Source organism: Macaca mulatta, chromosome 6, assembly GCF_049350105.2.
Source record: "Macaca mulatta isolate MMU2019108-1 chromosome 6, T2T-MMU8v2.0, whole genome shotgun sequence".
Lineage (NCBI taxonomy): Eukaryota > Metazoa > Chordata > Mammalia > Primates > Cercopithecidae > Macaca > Macaca mulatta.
This window is the reverse complement of record NC_133411.1, coordinates 66,802,876-66,804,448: the sequence shown is the minus strand read 5'-3', so window position 1 is coordinate 66,804,448 and position 1,573 is coordinate 66,802,876.

Below are 1,573 nucleotides of genomic sequence, written 5' to 3'. Positions count from 1 at the left end.
AGTAAGGATATTAATATTTGACTATTCTTTCCCCTCTAACACCAACTCTTCTCAAAATGTGGTCCTTGAGCTGAAATTAATGTGAACTAGGATCTTGTTAGATTATTATCTAGCCCCAGACCAAGCCTCCAGGAAAAGACTCTCTAGGGGTGGACCCTAGAACCTGTGTTTTAACAAGTACTCCAGGTGATAAGTATGCTCCCTAAAGTTTGAGAAACACTGTTCAAAGCATCATGGAGATGTTTTTCTATTTTTGTTTTTTTTAAAGAAGCAAGTTAATAATCTCAACCACCTTTCTAAGGTATTGCATTTAATCAAAGGGATACTTGTTGCTGCAGGAGTTACAACAGATGACCTAGTGAGGGCCACAGGCAGTCTGAGGAACAGTTGTATTCCATGTTTGGCCAATGTCCATCAAGAAAGAAAGGAATAGTGAAGCCAGCTATTAGCTCCCTCCGGCAGAGGAAACCTGGGACTGGGAGTCACCATCAGGCAATAATGGCATCACAAGCAGGCATGGGTTAAAGATTTAAATGTTGTAAAAAGAGAGAAAAACTAGAAGGAAATTACATCCACAGGATCCCTGCAAGACCATTAATGTAATGAACAGAAATCAAACACCTTCTCAGTCTTCAGGTGCCCTATTCAGGCTCACTCTGCTAATCACACAGCTGAGTGCCCCTCTGCTTTTGTAACTGTGTGAAACCACACATCCCAACCCAAGATGACTGGGGATCTACCACCACAAGGGGCCACCAAAGAGCCAAATGACACAACCCAGAAGTTCAGTGGTGGTAACACTCCATGGGGTTAACTTTAACTACTGGGAAACTAGAGATGGGAAGGAGCCAGTAAATTAATTTCTTCTTCTCTCCCAAGACTATACTGAGCCGTAGCCTCCCCCTTGAAGCCCATCAGGATGATTCTGCAGTTCCATGTCAGCAGGAGCGCCTACCAAGTGACCTGCAGTGTCTCTTGGCTGCTCCTTGTAAGTCAGTAGCCAGCATAGAAACATCTTCCCTACTTTCCTACATTTCTTTGTCCTTACTTGCTTCATTTTGCCTTGACCTTTTTTTCCTCACCCCTACTGCCAAAGGCTTGTACTTCCCAAATAAAGTCTGTCACTCTGATCCCTCCTTCACACTGTTTCTAGGGATGCTGAGCTAAATACCGCCCTGTACATTCAGAACAGCAGATGTCAAATTTCTGTATATATATTGGAGTGCATTAAGTATTTAAAATCAACCTTTGGCTATGAGAGGTAGGGACTGTGCCTTATGTATCATTATTTTTCCAGAGCTTAGTTCAGTGTCTGCCATGTAGCAAGTATTCATTTAACAGGAAAAGAGAAAGACAAGTAATTGCCTGAATGAATGAGGTTGATGGTGAAGAATGGGTGGGAAGGGCATTAATTGGCCTAGAACAGATTAGACATTAAGTAAGGAGGAGTTGAGACAGTTAAGGGGTCAAAGGCAGCTGAAAAAGAATATGGAACAGGAATAGAAGTTGAAGGAATCAGGCATTCTCCCTAGAAACAAAGGGTATGGGAAGGGTAAGAGACAGACACTTCACC